Source organism: Bidens hawaiensis, unplaced genomic scaffold, assembly GCF_021521415.1.
Source record: "Bidens hawaiensis isolate Kalapana, Puna unplaced genomic scaffold, B.hawaiensis_p1.1 tig00035104_1, whole genome shotgun sequence".
NCBI lineage: Eukaryota > Viridiplantae > Streptophyta > Magnoliopsida > Asterales > Asteraceae > Bidens > Bidens hawaiensis.
The window spans coordinates 145778-165485 of NW_027496111.1; the positions used below are offsets into that span (position 1 = coordinate 145778).

Sequence of the window (19708 nt, forward strand, 5' to 3'; positions counted from 1 at the left end):
AAGGGGATTGCCAAATCATTCTCGGCAAGACTAGAATGAAACATTTGTAAAGTTTCTCTTTGTTTCAAAGCACTTTGAAACATTATGCAAGTGGAATTCCATCGATGAGGTACATCCCAATTAGCTCCCAAAGCTTTTCTTCCCGTATCTTTACAAAATTTTCTATAATCCATTTGTCTTTTTTTACTTTTCTTAAAAACTTCATGTAGCATTACTCTAAAATCGTTTATAACCGATGTAACCTCATCCGAAGCAAGTCCGTCTTGCACGATTAAATTAATGATATGTGCAACACACCTTGAGTGAAAAAATACACCATTGCAAATCGGCGTATATTTTAATTTTAATTTATCAACCGCCGATGTATTATTCGACGCGTTATCAAATGCAATTGAAAATATTTTATTTTCTAGTTTATAAGTTTTTATAACATAATCTAAAATTTCAAACAAATTATCTCCCGTATGTGGATACTCAAAGAGTTCGAAAGCAATGGTGCGTTTCATCATTTCCCACGATGACGGGTCTACCCAATGAGCGGTGACACAAAGATAAGATTCGGGTAGACCATGTGGAGCCGACCAAACATCACTAGTTAAGTTTATTCCCGTATTTATATTTTCAAAATATGCAATTAGTACCTCTTTGGCCTTCTTCCACAATTTTAAACAATAACGTTTAAGAGTATGACGACTTACGTGAGTGTATTGTGGTTGAAGCGTATCTCGAATCATGGCGGTTAAGCGAGGGTTGTCGAAGTGGCTAAACGGCAAAGCTTCTTGAATCACAAACTTCGCCATACGATCTTGAACTCGATCAATTTGGTATGTAAATATTCCGCCTTCACTATCCATTTGCGTTTGTTGCGACTCGACGTTCTGTTTCAACGCCCTGCAATACAGTCTTTCGATGTGTTTTTTCAAATTTGAATTCGAAAGTGGGTTTAAATAAATCCCAGAAAACTTGCACCGAGCCTTCAATGAATGGTCACTCAATTCAACCAAATCCCAATTGCACCAAATCTCTTGATTACGATTATGAGGTACAATACGAACGAAACTTGGTCCGGCGGTGGAACCTTGACCAACCGATGATTGTGAGGCAGCCATAACAACAAATATGAATATAGAAGAAGAGAAAACAAAAGATTAGAGAACTCAGAACGTTGTAATAGCGTTTTTTTGTATTTTTTTGCGTTCGGGTTTGCGTTTTGAGTGTTGTGATGAACCCATTACACCAAATACCTATTTATACTAGTAGTGGGGTGTTTGGAGAGCCAAAAAACGGCCATTTTTGACCCCAACGGTCAAAAAACGGCCATAAAACCGTTTCCCAACGGCTAGAACTACTCCAACGGCTAGAACCGGTTCCGAACCGGTTCCGGTCGAACCGGTTCGGTTCCGGTTCCTACCCGGTCCACCTCCAAAAATGTCAAACCAGTCCCGGATCGTCGGGTTGAAACGGAACCGAACCGGTTCATACGAAAAACGGGTACGAACCGGTTCGGTTCCACCGAACCGGTTCCAGGAACCGGTTTTGTTGTCCACCTCTACCACCAGCGAGCGTGAGCAGGATTTCACCATCAGATGGTCTGAATAAGTAACCATGCGAATGAAATTTCGTGAGACAGAACCGCGGGTTTAGGGGACCACACGCGCCATGAATAATAAACTCTAAATAGTAAATAACATCCTTCTATTTGAGATTGTAATGTTACAAACACCTCCAACTTTGTGTTGCAAAACAACATTTTACACAATTAAATCTCTATTTACACATCTAACGTCCATTCATTCTCTATATAAATTTCGGCCTTTCTCGTCCAAGTTAACCAGCAAGACACCATGAGTTAGGTAGCGGTCTAGATCGAATTCTACAAAACAAGACCCAAAATAATGTTCCGTTTAATTATTTATAATTTAACAAAAAACAATCCAATAATATTCCATCGGTACCTTCAGGTTTATGCTGATAAGAATCGGTGAAATCGTTCTATTTTTGCCTTATTATGGGTTCCTGATTGCTTTCTCCTTTTTCTTCTTGCACGGAAGAAATAATCTTCTGTACCGAGAACATATGATATCTGCATATATGAGTTTTATTATAAAAAATATTCAAATTATTATAAAAATAAACTATTAAATTAATATGTACCTTTGAGGAGCTACAAGACATCTTATATTCCAACCCGTTGACCATACGAGCACCTTCCATGACACTAGATTCATCTAAGTCCGAAAAGTGTAGTTTATTCCTGCACAAACATTAAAAATTAACATGTCAATAATCTATTTTTAAAATAGTGAAAATCACTAAAAATAATATTAAATACCTCTGCATCAAAATGCCAGATTGCTTATTTCCGGTTGATACCGAGAGATACTCATTATCAAGGTAACCTGCAAAATTAGGATCCACAGTGACGGCAACCACTTCCTGTTTTTCATTCTCATCATCCATCAGCTGGATGGTCAACCGAGATGGACCAGACTACAAAAAAAACAAAAATATTTAATTGTTTGTCTCAATATGTAAAACAAAAGGAAAAGAAAAACTTACGCATTGAAATCTGTAAATATTCTCATCATGAAGAAGCACGTGTACATTTTCGTAGTATACAGAGTCGACAAACTTCTCTTGTTTTCTAGATTTTTCATACTCGTATAATTGAAGAAGTTTGTAGTCCATTTCATCACCCACAACAATTTGAAGCTGATCCAGAAGAGAGTAATTAGAATTTAGATTTTAGAAACATAATTTATTTTAAGAGCAAATATACCTGTTTAACAAGCTTATAAATCAATTTGTCCAGTGTAAATAACAAGTAAGACTGATTTCCCAAAATGGCTCGACAGTCGTCTTCAAATTTTGCATTATCAGCAGATCCATCAAGTAAATTGTAAAGAGCACTTATAAACCTGTACATAACACAAGTATAGCATATCAAACATTAAAAAAAGTATAAACCAAACTGTCAAATTCTGGCTAAAAGAATAACATATTCTAACTGGGCCCACCTGGAGTACAGGTCAGCAGGAGAAGCCTCTTTTGAAGTTTTCCACTTCGTTTCAGCAGATGTTGAATTTAGTTTAGCTGACAATAGCCTGTCATATAACACCTGAAAAAAATAAAACACTAATCGTTAATGACTTATATTAACTAATATAAATACAAAAAATAGCATATGAAGGATCGTATGCTTACTTGATGAAGCCTCAAAAGGAGATAAAAGTTATCATTTCCATAGAACACATTACAGTCTTTTCTTTCAGTACTTGGTAACGAAGAATCAATTATCACCCGTTTCATCAATGGTTTTGCCGACACCAAAAACCGCTCAGATGGCTGCAAAGATGTCAAATAACCGCCAGCAAAACTTGCATCATCTAACCCTTCAGCCTCCCCTTCACTTTCTGCTTTGCCATCAACGTCATCATGGTCCCCACCTTCTTCAGCTGCTGACTCACTGCCTGACACGTCAGCACCCACAGACACATTCACACTGTCCTCGTCATCAGCATCTCCACTATGCTTAGTAGCAGTAATATTAACTTCATCAGAATCATTATTTGGTGATAACTCGCCTTCTTCTTTCTCAATTTCTGAGGGCGAAATAGACATTTTAATGCCATCTTCCTTGGTCAACGTATCTCCATTGACCAAACCGTTCTTGCTTGAATCTACTTGATCTGGCAAACCGGTTTGATCCCCATTGCAAGCCACCTGTCCAGATGTCGACACCTCAGCATCTTTCGTGCTATCTGAATTGGGAGAAGATGGAACAAACAACATTGGCTCCAAGAATGTTGTCCATAGCCTTAAAACCTTGTTCAGTTGTTCCTTGGAGGTGCACACTTCATCACATGAATATTTAACAAGTTTTAACATGTCTTGGTGAATATCATTGTCAGTGAATTCAAATTCATAATTCGGCATAATATAATGTCTACTTCCTGCAGCAACACTCAGTAGCAAATCTTTGTCTTTTTGGCTTTTTTCCTTTATATCTTTTATTTCCGCCACCAATGCTGTTAATAAAAACAAAAAAAAAATAAAAAATGAAAATTTCATAAAAATTGTGTTATAACAAAAAAACATTTGACTTACATTTGGTGCTGAGATTCTTGGAATCTTGTTGTTTGAAATAAAAGCTACGATGGTCAAGTGACTTGTAATGATTCTTTGCATATATTTCAGCCCAAACTTTGTTAAAATCTGACCGACATTTTGTCCAGTCGTCTTGTTTTTGTTTCAAACGGGTCAAAATAACAGGCAATGCGAGAGAAGGGTTTCTTCTTAATACATCCATAACATCGAGACCGTGATCACCATATAAACGTTCAATGCACCGCAAATCAAGAGCTACATATAACCATATAAATATTTAGAAAATACAAACCGTTTATTCAGTAGAGTACATACAAGTTGGCTAATTAATAATTACCTGTGAAATGGTCTTCAATACGGATAGGAACCTCGGTACTAACTGACTTGTTGTTAATGCTGTTTAATAAGTCTTCTACCCGTTTAGCAGTTGAACTCATGGATTCCAGCAACATATCTAGCTCAAACCTGGAATAATAATTAAAACAGAATGTAAGTCACTACTTTTGATATATACTACTAGCCCTAGAGAGAGAGATGACCTGTCATCTTCACATCTGAACAAGCTTTCTTCATATTGGTTTCTGCGCATGTGTTTAAAAGAATAGTCCTCACTGCCAGAAGTTACAGACACCCACACATCATTAAGTACTTGAGCACCAAGCTCCGATTTCTGGCTTACTGATGGAATTGGATACTGCACAACACCAAATAACACACGGGTCAAACAAGGTCAAAACCGCCAGACGGGTGAAAAAGGTTGATACTTGATAACCGTCTTAACTGTATTTTTAATGCAAACAGCCTCCTAATCATATTTAATACAATGATAGTATTTAAAAACTTTAAAGAAACAAAGAGAATGTTTCCGGGTCAACTTAGGCTGTGTCAACTTTTAGGCCTGAAAACAAACTGAACCTTCGGTGAACAGTTTGTGAACCATTCAGCTGGAGAACATGAACAAAAAATTTTGTTCATTTAGTTACACGAATGAACATGAACATATGTCTTGTTTGTTCATTTATGTTTGTGGACATTCGTATACGTTCGTTCATTTAAATCCGATTATGTTTGTTTGTTCACGTTTATGTATGTTCATTAGTTTACGTTTATTTAAGTTTGTTAGTTTCCGTTCGTTAACATATTCATTTAAAATATTATGGCCCTACAACTGTCTAGTTTTAATAACTGTTTAGGCCCAATACCCTGTCTTGCACACTACTTTCACTAGTTTTAGCTCAACTATGTTCGTTCAGCTGTGTTCGATTATGTTCGTTCGTTTATACTGTTAAGTGTTAACGTACTAACACAGACAAGAAAACCATGTCCATTTAATTGTTCGTGTCCAGTTGTTTGTTGGGTTAATGCTTAATGAAAGAGCACGAACATGAGCCATTTGCATCTGTTTGGTTCGTTTACAAGCATATTGACTTTGTTAAGAGACTCACATCATCAGGAAGAAGCCTGTAACTAGGCGTGCACTGCTGACAGTTAGAAAGATCAAGCTCTTGTATAGATTTTCCCCAATATTTCTCTTTGTACATGTCCTCTTTAGCAGCATCAATTCTCTCTTTTTCCTCTGTTTTAGTTGACTTTGATGCATTCCCTTCATTCCATATAGCTTCCGCAACGCAGAATAATAACTTGCAAATTGAATATAAAATAACAAAATATACAAGAAACAAAACATACTTTTGTCCATAACACCAGCAAGGAATCCATCTATATTTTCACAGCGCTCCAAAAATGAACTAAATCCTTCCATAAGATCCGGGTGCTTTCCAAGTAAATCCGAGACCTGAAACAAAAAAAAATAGGTTTAATAACGCAAAATAAAATTCATAAAACTAAAAGTAGTTAAAATTAAAAATATATACCAAGCTTTGTAATTCTCTTCTTGTAATTATTTCTGTGCTATATATGTGTAGACACTTCAAAAATGCTTGGTAATCATCTGGATTACGTAATCTATCTTTCACTTTTTCACAGAACGTAAATTCTTGGCAGTACAAACCTATAATTAACAAATAGTCAAATACCATAAGTCAAGAAGTCTTAAGTTAATTCTTTTTCTAAATGAAGAACTTACGAAAAATATGTACTCACTTTTTAATGCATTTTTATCATCATATGGGGCCAAACCCGAATTCACTCCAAAATCTTCAACTTTTCGTGCTGATTTACGTTTTTCGAAACGGTGATCAATGCCAGAATCTTTATAATCTTGATCACGAGTTCTTCTATCCCTGCTTTCCTTTTTCCTCTTTATCATGGTTTTATCATCATCCATTTCAACACTCGGGTCCCGCTCTCTGTGTGGATGAATTATCCTATCTCTCCGCCCTCGTTGCTAATAGCATATAAATATTTAGTCCCTTATATAAAATACTTCATTTGTACGCACATGAGGGCTCAAACTTTCATTAAGTATGTATTAGTGTGATCATATAAGGTAAGCAGTTTCAGCCGCCACACGAGAAAATAAGTCAAGGTGGTCACCCATCAACATGTTGACCAAATTTTCAAAAACTGAGTTTCTTTTATCAAAGGGTTTGAAAGTCGGTTTCAATTTTTTTGTAAAGTTTGCACAAAGTTTAAAAGTGGACATACAATAAGCTAACTACCTTATGTCTGAGTGGGGCCATAGCCGAGCTTCTTTCATCATAACGGTTATGCGATTGCCTAAGAAATGAAGCATGATGTGCAGATGCAGCAGCAGAGGCATCTGGCAAAAATCTGGTAAACTCATCAAGAAGATCCGGATGATCATCAAAAAGTGTAGCAACCTGTATGGATACAAATATGTAAGATAAAATCATAAATATATGAAAACTGCACGTCATACAATATATCACCTCTTGGTAGACATCATTGATACCCTTGTGTTCTTTTCTATACATATTCAAGATGTCCAAAAATGCTTTGTAAATGCGATCATCATTTTGAAAACGTTTCTGCAACGAGAGAAAGGCAAAGGTACAATAAAATTAAGTGCATATAAGAAAAATTATTTACTTTCATATTTAATGAATTAGAACGTGAGTTTCACCTTTATTTTGTTTACATAGCTTATAGCTTCTTCAAACTCTACAGTCTTTTTTTGTGGAGGCTCATCGTCCTCAATAACAGTGATCTCATAACCTTTGGGCAAGAAAGTGTTAAACCCAAAAATTAGATTATTATGCCCTTTAAACAACTCTTTCACCCTTGCTATCACCCCAGTAGTATCAATTCTGCATTGTTAATTGTCAAATGAGTGTCATTAATGTAAAGAACATTAAAAACCTAACAAATGTTGACCCTTTGACCAAAAAATATATGTACCTTTGAGATTTAAAGTCTTTCATAACATCAAGAAACATGTAATACTTTTCTCTTTGGTCTTGAAACATGTCCTTAACTTCCTTTAAGTATGTTAAAGCATCACTGGTAGTAAGTCTCTGAGCGCTACTAGCACCACCACCGCCAATCCTTCCCGATGCTTCACCACCTCCATTGACTTGTGGCTTGCCATACCTTCAAGAAGTGGGAGAGGTTAAATATTAACTAAGCGAAACAAGATGGAAGCTGCACATGCAAACCTGTTCTCATAACTAACTTCTAAGATCTAGATGTGTAATAAACAAAATCCCTAAAACCTTAAAACCCTAAAAGGTCATTAAAAAAGAAACAGCATGAGAGTATAATGTGATGCACAATGAGTCCTTTCTGAATCTAATGAAAAACTTTATGCATAAAAGACATCTATTTATCACCTAAGTCCAAAAAAAGTCAAATCATACTAGATGTAATTTCAAACAGCAATTAACCCTAATCATGAAACTTTTGCAGTTAAATCCACCTAAACCAAATCTAATCGCTTAAAACCACAATCAGATTCAAATTCACATACAATTAAACAGAAACTGCAAATTTACATGAACAATTAAACAAAGAACCATCAAACCAAACCTCAAATCACCAAACACATAAAACATAACACACAATTAAATTTTACAAAATTGAACGAATTAAGTATCAAATAAGCAAAGTAACTATTTCAGAGATCTGGTTGTGCATTTAAAGTGTATACTGGTAACAAACAAAATCCCTAAAAGCTTAAAACCCTAAAAAGCCTGCAAAAAGAAACACTATGAAGGTACTGTGTGATGCACAATGGCTCCTTAATCTAATAAATAATATTATGCATAAGCCATAAATTACATCTATTTATCAGCTACCATCACAATATACAGCTAAACATACAAATTAGGTCAAAATTTAAAAGTCAAATCACAGTTCCTGCTAGATGTAATATCAAACAGCAATTAACCGTAATCATGTAACTTTTGCAGCTAGATCTACCTAAACCAAATCTAACGAATAATATTATGCACAAGACATAAAGTGCATCTATTTATTAGCTATCATCAAAATATACAACTAAACAAACAAATTACGTCAAAAAAAGAGTCAAATCACAGTTCCTACTAGCTAGATGCAATTTCAAACATCAAATAACCCTAATCACATAACTATCACAAATAAATCCACCTAAACCATAATCAGATTCAAATTCACATCCAATTAAACAAAAACTGTAAATTGAACGAATTAAGTATCAAATAAGAAAAGTAAGATGGAAGCAAACCTGTTTCTCATAACCAACTTCTAAGAGCTAGACGTGCACTTAAAGTGTAATTACTAATAAACAAAATCCATAAAAGCTTAAAACCCAAAAAAGTCATTAAAAAGAAACACTATGAAGGTAGTGTGTGATGCATAAAGAACATCTATTTATCAGCTACCATCAAAACATAAAGCTAAACATATAAATTAGATCAAAATGAAAAATAGTCAAATCATACTTCCAGTTAGATGCAATTTCAAACATCAATTAACCCTAATCATGTAACTTTTGCAGGTAAATCCACCTAACCCATATCTAATTGCTTAAAACCACAATCAGATTCAAATTCACATCCGATTAAACAAAAACTGCAAATTTACATAAACAACTGAACAAACCAGAACCATCAAGCCACACCTCAAATCACCACACACATAAACACAAAGCACGCAATCAAAAAACAAAATTGAGCAAAATTATCAAATAAGCAAAGTAAGATAGAAGCTGCACATGCAAACCTGTTCTCATAACTAACTTTTAAGATCTAAATGTGCATTTAAAGTGTAGATATTGGTAATAAACAAAATCCCTAAAAGCTTAAAACCCTACAGAGTATTGTGTGATGCACAATGGCTCCTTCTGAATCTAATGAATAATACTTATGCATAATCCATAAGCACTTCTATTTATCAGCTATCATCAAAATATACAGCTAAACATACAAATTAAGTGAAAATGAAAACAAGTCAAATCACCACACACGTAAACACACGATACACAATCAAACAACATAATTGAACAAATTAAGCATCAAATAAGCAAGGTAAGATAGAAGCTGCACATGCAGACCTATTCTCATAACTAATTTCAGAGATCTGGATGTGCATTTAAAGTGTAAATTGGTAATAAATAAAATCCCTAAAAACTTAAAACCCTAAAAGTCATAGCGTGTGATGCACAATGGCTCATTCTGAATCTAACTCTAATGAATAATATTCATGCACAAGACATAAAGTGCATCTATCTATCAGCTATCATCAAAATATATAGCTAAACATATAAACCTGGTTATCATAGTTCCTGCTAGATGTGATTCAAACAGCAATTAACCCTAATCATGTAATATCAGCAAGTAAATCCACCTAATTCAAGTCCAATGAGCTATCATCAAAATATATAGCTAAACATATAAACCTGGTTATCATAGTTCCTGCTAGATGTGATTCAAACAGCAATTAACCCTAATCATGCAATATTAGCAAGTAACCCACCTAAATCAAATCCATTGAATAATATGTATGCATAAGACATAAAGTGCATCTATTTATCAGCTATCATCAGAACATATAGCTAAATACATTCTGATGATAGCTGATAAATAGATCACAGTTCCAGCTAGATGTAATCTCAAACATCAACTAACCCTGATCATGTAACTATTACAAATAAATCCACCTAAACCAAAACTAATGAATAACATTATGCATGAGCCATAAATTACATCTATTTATCAGCTACCACCACAATATACAGCTAGATGTGATTCAAATTAGGTCAAAATCAAAAAAGTCAAATCACAGTTCCAGTTAGATGCAATTTCAAACATCAGTTAACCCTAATCATGTAACTATTACATATTAAATTATTAATCCACCTAATTCAAATCTAATCCCATAACCTCACAATCAGATTCAAATTCATCAAACACATGCACACAACAACACACAATCAACCAAACAACAGCAATTAAACAGTAGCATACGATTCTCCACGCGACGAGCCAAACGGCCGCTTGATTTGCGAGTTGCTCATCGCATCGTCTCGTAATCGCTTCATATCTGCAATATCAAACCCTAATTCGTTAAAAACAAGCGTGAATGAAATTGGAATGTGACGTTAACGAATCGTGATGGAATTAGAAGAGTAACCTGTGTAGTGAGCCTTAATTGGATGGAATTAGGGCAGATCGGAGCATAAAACGAGATGTAATAATAATAATGAGTTGAATAATCGCGTTGGCTTCAACAATTAGCAGCAGAGGATATTGGAATTAGGAAGAGGTGAAGAAATATTATTATTTGTGTATTGTGCGTGTGACGACGTTTATATATTATTATTATTGTTGTTGTAAGAGTTGTGGTATTTATCGTGTTATTCGCTTTTCGTTTATTTGTATAGGTTTTCGTTATACTATGCTTTTGTGGCAAGCGAGCGACCGGCTTCAGCATGTGGCGTGACTCGTAGTGGTGCAAACGAGCCGAGTCAAGCTCGAGCTTAACTAGGCTCGAGCTTGGCTCGTTTAACTTATACATAGCTCGAGTTCAGCTCGTTTCGAGCTCTATTTTCAAAGCTCGAGCTCGGCTCGTGAGTAAAATTTCAAGCTCGAGCTTGACTCGGGCTCGGCTCGTTTACTATTTGTTAATTAATTTTTATATAATTATAAGTATTTTTATATTTTTTTTTCTATTATAATTTTATGTATAAAATAATATATATTATTTAGTTATTTTTATTTATTTTTTCATAACATTATATATATATATATATATATATATATATTAATTAATAATTATTAAATATATATTTTAAAAAATTATATAAATGAGAGGCTCGTTTAGGCTGCGAGCCGGCTCAAGCTCGATAAGTGAAGCTCGAGCTCAGACTCGTTTATTAAATGAGCTTGCTTTTAGGTTCAGGATCGGGCTCGACTAAGCTCGGCTCGATCAAGCTTTTTAACGAGCCGATCTCGAGTAGCTCGCGAACAGCTCAGCTTGTTTGCACCCTTAGGCGCGAACTACGTCGGCCACGAACACCACAACACATTCGCTTCATCACTCGTCGCAAGCTGGCGCCGCGGCCCGGGGCGAGCGTGCTCGCTTGGGCTAAAGGAAGAAAATTGATGGGTTGGCTCGCGAATGAATGAATTCAGCGCGCGTGAACAACGGGATGAATTCACCGGTGGGTGACCGACAAAGGTTGAAGGGTTTGGTCCAGTTAGCGGCGCAATATGATCGGATGGATTCACACGCAGTTTTATACATTTTTTTTAGTTTTATGGAATGTGAAATTGTGATTTTGACTTTTTAAGAAAGTTTTTTTTTTTTTAAGATGATGAAGTGGTAGGAATCATGGGTTCTTTTAATAGAGACTTATGTTCGATTTGATCTCCACATGCAACATTGTTTTGGAAGGATATGAGTGGTTTAATGAATGAAGACCGAGATTTTTGTGATCTTCGGTTTGATCCTAAGGCATCCTAGTTTTACCACCAGTAGGTCTTTGGGCGGGTGAATTTCCCTTGGAACTGGAGATAACTTAAAGACGCTTATAGGCTTTGTTAGACTAGTTGGTGGTGACCTTTTGCCATTAGGTCACTTTATACGGAGTACTTAGACAATTCTCTGGTTGTTGGTCGATAAAAAAAATGAGATGAGGATAATGTGTATTTTTTGAGTTTTTTTTTTCTTTTTTTTTTTACATTGTTTTTAGTTTTATGAGTTTTTTTTAGTGAAATTATGATTTTGAGATAAAAGGCCTATGTTTTTCCTTAAAACTTGCCTTAATAAGTGAATTGATTTAGGGCTTATTTATGTGGGATTTTCGAAAATAAATTTTCTATATACATGTGGAGAATCTTGTTATAATAAAAAGTGTACATGCTACAATTTGTATTTATATTCAAATTTAGAAAAAGATGACGTGTTTGAGAAAATCTGAAGTTTCATTTGATATCGTCATATAACAATTTTTTTTAAACGTTGACAGTTTCATTACAAAAGGGTTCAAACTTCTAAGAATAAACTAGAAGCAACCAAAGAACATACTTGCAACCAAAAATTTATAATAATAAAATCCATCAAGTTCCCCTTTCAAGCAATCGTATATTCGTCGTGTTCTTCGCCATATATGTGCTTGCCTTGATTTCTTCCAAACCTTATTTTTAGTTGTTGGGATGTTGTCAAAAAAAAAATCTTATTTTGTGTGCTCTTCAAATGAACCATAAGATGGCCATAAAAATAAAATAAAAAAATAATAAAAAATTGTACCATCATCATCATCATGTATAACGTCGAGCCGAAGGTTCAAGGTTGTCCATGGAAACTTCAGTATGTCCTCAACTATGTCACCTAACAGATGGTAGTTTGCACAGCTTATACATCTCAACCCATATTTCTTTAGTAGAAGGACATTTGATGAGCAGATAGTTAGCAGTCTCTATAATTCTATCGAGTATTGTATAACTAGCCAAGTTAGTTTGTACTCTTTAACTTATGTAAAGCGGCTCCCATGGATATTATGTTTAGTGTCACTCTTCATTCGAACAATTTACTTTCAATGAGACCATATCGACCAACCGTGTACATAACAATCTTTACACCACATTTTTTTTTCTTTTAGTTGTCATATATGATCTCCCGTGAACCATGACTCCATTTGTCTTCGTCCAACCATAGTCATCACTTTGTCTTCATGCACTAATATGTGATTGAGATGTGAAAAACATTGGTTTAAGTCAAGTCATGTGTCATTCGGCCTATGTCATGTGTCATTCAGTCTATGTTTCCAACTCCATTCAGTCTTCGTCCAACTCCCACCTTGTTATATTTTACGATTCAAACGCAAACAAGTTTTGAAATATATCCTTTAACTTGCCATGTTCACTAGAATGTTGTCTCATTCTCCCTTTGTCTTTCATAAAATCTTCAACCACAACGCCTTTTTTATTTAACTATTCTCCAATATTTACAATGTTTGTCTAAACCTTCGTATGCTACATTTAACAAGTCTAAGTTTCTAAGCACGGATGTTGATGGAATTGATTTAATTAGTGTATCTAGGGCCAGTCCTACGGTCATGTAAGGCTTGGGGGTTGTCTAGGGCACATTATCGGCAAAGGCCAAAAATTCTAATAAAAAGTTGTGTGTTTGTTTGTGTGTGAGAGTCTCTAAATAGGCTTAACCTTTTTTCAAATAAAGTATGAAAAATGTTTTCTCAATTATCGTCGATCTTTGGGTGGATAGATTATATATAAGGGTCTTTTTTTGTATTCGTATAGGGCTTACGAAATATCAAAGACAACCTTCCCGTGACCAAAGACAATGTTCATGCGATTTGTATGCATGGTATCCCACATCATTGTCACAAAGACAATGTTCATGCGATTTGTATGCATGGTATCCCACATCATTTCGTGAAGAGGCCTACATTGGATGCTTTTAGGCTACATTCACTGAGACCTCCCGATTAATCATGAGCATATTCTGATTCTTAAAACATGTTTATTTTCATCATTTCCAAAGATTTTAATACATAAATAGGGTGGATGTCTTAGTCATCTACATTGACATGACAAAACTAGAAACCATAAGTTACTTTATATCATAATAAAAAAATGATAAAAATGTAAGTTATGTCAAACTGCATAAACGAACCGTAATTTAATTTATATTTCCTAATAACAACAATGCTGAGTTATATATTTATTTATAACAATGTTTTTGACCCCGTGTTGCCAGGACGGTCGATTTAAATAGTTAACAATAGACGACAACTGATAAAGCCACTACAACTCCAACGCCACCAAATACGCCACCAAGGAATGAATCCGACTACGATAGATGATCATACTAAAACGCAAACTACAATAAACATGCCATAACTGTATATTCAGAATTTAAGAATATTTTAAAATTCATAAGAGAATATAATACATGTTAAAAGTTAGTTATGAAAATAAAAACGATATTAACTTGATAGTGAATGAAATTAATCTTGAAAATGAATGTTTGCTACAGAGAGGTATCTAATTTGAAATTTAGTTAACTATCATTGAAAAAGCATTGCATGTGTAAAGAACTAATTGTTTATTTCTTATACTATTTCATGAATAGTGTTTATTATGAGATAACTATTATTTGATTTTTAATATATATATAATTAACTTTTTCTCTTGCACTTGAAGGTTGATATTTTCTTTATCGGTTTCTTTTATTTATAAAGAGCATTCATTTATCAATTTCATTAATTGAATAAATAAGTATAACTATGCATATACGCATAAATTAAGAAACAAATAAAACTGGAGAAACATATATCGTATGCGAAAAGATTAACATACTGGTAAAATAAAAATAAGAATAAATACGAATGTGTGGAATATGTGCATTTTTGTCAACAAGCTTATGCGTTACCAACATAATGAACTATAAACACAGCGAAAACAATATCTATGTAAAATGTAATAATTTGATCTTGAAGTGCTTGGTGTGTTTATAAAAGATGGGATTAATGTCATATATGTAACACACTATAAGAATGTTGTCACACCAATTAAGGTGTAGTTCAGGTTAGTTTTTTGGGTTAGGTTGTTTGAGTTTTTGGTCAGGACAAAGTAACCGATAAGCAACCTATATAAATTCGAGTTGGTATCGTTTGAGTTAGTTCGGGTTTGGTTGTTTGGTTTTCGGGCCTAAATGTAAAATGAAAAAAAATGTTATTCACAAAATATCATCATGCCACTAAATAAATATCATAAAAATTTAAACATTATATATATATAGGGATAATTTGAGAATCTTGTTGAGTTTTAAAAACTTCAAAAACTTTATTTTTTACAACACATATAATTAAATAGGTTAGATTATGTGGTTGAGATTAAATCTGATTAAAAAATTAAGTAGGATAGGGAATAAATATGTACAATGGTTACACTAATTTAAACGTTCGTTACACATATGTAAAAGTTGATTCGGTGCGTAAAAAATGTTGTAATATTTCTACGTACATGTACCTACGTATATTACACATATGTAAAAATTTTTATTTTTAAATTTGTTATGTTGAGTTCTTTCGAGTTCGTAAAACTCAACTACTAAAGGTGGTTCTCAAAAGAAATCACACACACACACACATATAGAAAGAGAGAGAGTTTGGATCAAATACAAATGAAATTAACGTGTTAGCAAGGGAAGACAATACAAAACAACGAACAAATTACATATCCATATTTTTCCATCTATGATAGTGCTTTAGGGCTGTTCAAAAAGCTCGATTAAAACTAGCTATAAAAAGTTGATTTGAAACATCCTGAGCTGATTTGGATCATTTTTATAACCGAGCCAAAATCGACTCTGGCTCGGATCGAAAACACCCTGGCTCGACTAGTGAACAACCCTATTGTGCTTAAAAGTCTCAAAACTAACCATCAAACATAATATTTCAAATATCAAAGCTTCAAATATAGAAAACATGATAAAATAAACATTCAAGTTTTTATTAAATGACCTGATAACTAACCCATTTAAGGTTCGGGTTAGTCGAGTTTAACTTTTTGTTTTAATTATTCTCTAGTTCATACACGGTTAAAAAAAATTAAAAACCCGCCAATTAAACCACCTTCAACTTAATACCGCCAGCTAAAAAACAAGCAAGTCAAAGTCAACGCTTTTCTTCTCATCTTCTTCTTCTTCTTCCTCATCGCCATAACATAACCACATAATAATAATAATAATAATAATAATAATAATAATAATAATAATATTCACTCCAATCACCAAACCCTAGCTCCATGATCCACCTCAAATCCACCGTGCTGCTGTTCACCACTCTCATCCTCTCGCTACGGCTGCCGTCAGCCGCCGCCGAGGATGACGTCACGTGCCTCCGCGGCGTCAAACAATCACTAACCGATCCGCAGTCACAGATCACGTGGACCTTCACCAACACCACTAGAGGCTTCATCTGCACCTTCACCGGTGTCACGTGCTGGAACGATCAAGAGAACCGGTTGATTTCGCTCACTCTTCGTAACCTCGCACTCGCCGGTTCGATTCCGGCCGAGTTACGGTTCTGTGAGAGCTTACAGAACCTAGATCTGTCAGGTAATAATATTACTGGATCCATTCCTAGTGAATTATGCACCTGGTTGCCTTATTTAGTTAGTTTAGATCTCTCGAATAACGAATTAGTCGGTGGAATCCCTGCGAGTCTCGGTAACTGCTCGTTTTTAAACGCGATAGATTTATCCGGTAATAAGTTGTCCGGGAGTATACCGGTTGAGTTATCGAAACTACTTAGGTTGAATAAGTTTTCGGTTGCGGATAATGATCTATCCGGTTCGATTCCGTCGAGTTTGTCTAAATTCGGTTCAGAAAATTTCGATGGAAACGATGGATTGTGTGGTAAGCCGGTTGGTTCGTGTGGCGGTTTGAGTAAGAGGAATCTCACGATTATTGTGGCGGCCGGTGTGGTTGGGGCGGTTGCGTCGTTACTGTTAGGGTTCGGGATGTGGTGGTGGTGCTCTGCGAAGAATCGGAAGAGAGGAACCGGTGTTGAGCGGGATGATGATAGTAATAGTTGGACGGATAAGATGAGAGCGTATAAGCTTGTGCAGGTTTCGTTGTTTCAGAAGCCGCTTGTTAAGATTAGGCTTGTTGATTTGATGATTGCGACAAATAATTTTAGTAGGGGGAATGTTATAGTGTCGACGCAGACCGGAACGACTTATAGAGCGGATCTGTCGGATGGTTCGACGCTTGCGGTTAAGAGGCTTGATACTTGTAAGCTTCACGAGCGACAGTTTCGTGTGGAGATGAGCAAGTTAGGTCAGGTTAAGCATCCGAATTTGACGCCTTTGTTGGGTTACTGTATCGCGGAAGATGAAAAGCTTTTGGTTTATAAGTATATGTGTAATGGAACTTTATCGTCGGTTTTGAATAAAAACGGGAGCTTGTTAGATTGGCCTTCTAGGTTAAGGATTGCTGTTACTGCTGCACGAGGTCTAGCTTGGCTTCACCACGGTTGTCGCCCGGCGATATTACTTCAAAATGTTAGCTGTGATGTCATATTTCTAGATGAAGATTACAATGCAAGGATAGTTGACTTTGGATTGGCTAGACTGTTGTCTTCGTCTACTGGTCAACCGGACGAGATTGCTTCTGCAAAAGGGGATACTTATGGTTTTGGTGTAGTGCTAATGGAATTAGTAACAGGGCAGAAACTTCTCAAACCAACTGCTGCCGAAGAAGGGTTTAAGGGTAATTTGGTAAATTGGGTGAGCCAACTTTCTGCCTCGGGACGAATCAAGGATGCGATTGATAAGAATCTATATGGCACAGGCTATGACGATGAAATTATTCAAGTTCTTCAAATTGCTGGTAATTGTGTGACTTCTCAACCCAAGTCAAGATGGTCAATGCATCGGGTTTCTGAAGCGCTAAACAAGATAGCTCGAGAACCAAGTGTTTCACAACATTATGATGAGTTTCCACTTCTTTTTGACTTGAATGATGAGGTCGATAGTGTTTGACCCGTGGAGTTCATGACACGCGAAGAAGCTTTGACTATACGGTCAAACCTTGTGCTATCTTATTGTTTTACCGAGGTATGCTTATTGTAATCTAATAATCTGTGTACTGCTTATTTATGCTAGCTCTGTTGTTATACATTTGATATTTGTTAATATAAATGTATAGTCTCATATTTATTTCTTACGCGATTTATAACGATCTGAAAGCTGATCAAAAGTAGAGTTTTCTGTGAAACAAATAATTGTTCTGTTTTCTTGAAGTCCCAAACGCCAAATCTATCATACGGAGTTACAAATTCTGTACATAAACTTGTTAAACATTTTAAGTTTCAAAATTAATGGTTATATGATATATCAATTTTTATTTTCATGCTATTTTAATAAAAAAAATATAGAAATTGAGAAAAAGTGAAGCACCCAATCACCCACTGGTAAGGCTTTGGGTATAAAGGTCAGCCTCAGCATGCTTCTGAAGGTGTATTAGCTAGTGCTTGAGTCCTAAAGTTGATGATAAAGGCCACCCCTCAAAAGAAGACAAAAAAGACAAACTTCAAAAAAAGAAGATTTTCTACTTTCCCCCTTAGTGAACTTTCATAATTTAATAAACTGATTTCCTTAACCTCTAAGTTCTTTCCTCAACAAGTATGTGGTCATTAGTAGACACTGCCTATGAACGAACCGAACTTTCAGTGAACTGTTCATGAACCGTGGCGGGAAGTTCGTTTAAGTTCGTTCATTTAATTAAACGAACGAACATGGACACATGTTTCGTTCTTTCATTTATGTTTGTGAGCGTTCGTTTATTTATGTTCATTTTTGGATGAATCATTGACTTAATGTTTATATTTGTTTGTTTGTATTCATTTATGTTCGTTTATGCTTGTTTGTTTTCATTTACATTTACGTTTGTTCGTTTAGATTTTAAATGAACGAACATGAACGAACACGTAATGTTCATTTGTTAACCGAATGGACATGGACACAAATATTTGTCCGATTAAGTGTTCGTGTTCGTTTACAGGTACTTACCTTATGCGAGTATTCACGGGTCGAATCAAACAAAAATTTGCTTTTTGTAACACAGTTATCACCAATATTAGCTCTAGAATTGAACTTATTCTATCGAATATAGTTGTTTTTATAAACATTCCCGAGTTACTCGATCTAGAATCATTGTTTAGCATAAAGAAGATCAACACAATTGAGCTAGAACCTTGAGGTACTTTATGTTAATGAAAAAGCAAAAGTGATGAATCACATGAGAAGGTAATTGTACAACTCCTGCATGCAACCTAAAGAAACAAAAGGTATCTTTAAAAATTTGAATCTTGTTTACTTTAAGAAATAGAAAATAATGTTTCTTGTAACATTCAAAATCACATTCCAAAAACCACATAATAAAAACAGAAAGGATAAGACTGGAAAGAAACCAAACAGATTGAATAGGATAGAGAGTACAATTAGGGCTGTCGTTTTCGCCTGAGCCCGATTCCGAACCCGACCTGAATAGACCCGACCCGATTAACCTGATGTAGTTCAAAAATCAAATCCCCATTTACCTAGTAATTTTGTGGTCTTGTTTTATTTTAGTTAAATGAATAACGATTAGCTTTTGATAGTTTTTAATCGTTTTCTCTAGAGTAGCGTTAACAACGCTGATACTTGATAGTTTGATTGGTAAATTAAAT

At 35.0% G+C, this 19708-nt stretch overlaps 2 pseudogenes across 1 annotated transcript; one reads left to right on the forward strand and one right to left on the reverse strand.

Annotated features, from left to right (window-relative positions):
* Positions 1-1680: 1680 nt before the first annotated feature.
* LOC143587035 (paired amphipathic helix protein Sin3-like 2) lies at positions 1681-10572 on the reverse strand (annotated as a pseudogene). The gene is made up of 18 exons (XR_013144806.1): positions 10476-10572; positions 7429-7620; positions 7154-7337; positions 6960-7058; positions 6729-6890; positions 6211-6454; positions 5982-6118; positions 5553-5902; positions 4647-4801; positions 4445-4572; positions 4108-4362; positions 3205-4028; positions 3018-3118; positions 2780-2918; positions 2333-2712; positions 2155-2254; positions 1956-2083; positions 1681-1873 (listed from the first exon to the last, which is right to left on the reverse strand). The product of XR_013144806.1 is annotated as a paired amphipathic helix protein Sin3-like 2 (transcript).
* Positions 10573-16263: 5691 nt separating this feature from the next.
* Positions 16264-18207, forward strand: LOC143587042 (putative inactive receptor kinase At1g27190 pseudogene; annotated as a pseudogene).
* Positions 18208-19708: the final 1501 nt, after the last annotated feature.